Raw genomic sequence first — 345 nt, 5'->3', positions numbered from 1 at the left:
TATATATATATATATATTATTACCATATGGTGGTGAGATTTTTATACTGAGAATAAAATTACAAAGCTAAGAAGAGCTTAAGCTCAACCCATTGTTTCAGTAGCTGCTTCGCTAAAAGTAAGGTTCTAACAAAACTATTCAAGTTTTGCACAAATATACAAGATCAGTACTATACAAAATAATTGTCTTAAGGACTCCATTTGTATGAGATCTAGTTTGTAAGTCCGATGACTATCGAAAGTAGGTGAGCCTGTGCAGAAATAAACAACTCCTTATTTATAAATTATTAATTTATGAAACAATAATAGTTATTTCAAACTATAAGAAGAAGATTAATAAGGTATG

Source organism: Solanum pennellii, chromosome 2 (genome assembly GCF_001406875.1).
Source record: "Solanum pennellii chromosome 2, SPENNV200".
Lineage (NCBI taxonomy): Eukaryota > Viridiplantae > Streptophyta > Magnoliopsida > Solanales > Solanaceae > Solanum > Solanum pennellii.
Note: the sequence above shows the minus strand (reverse complement) of the source record.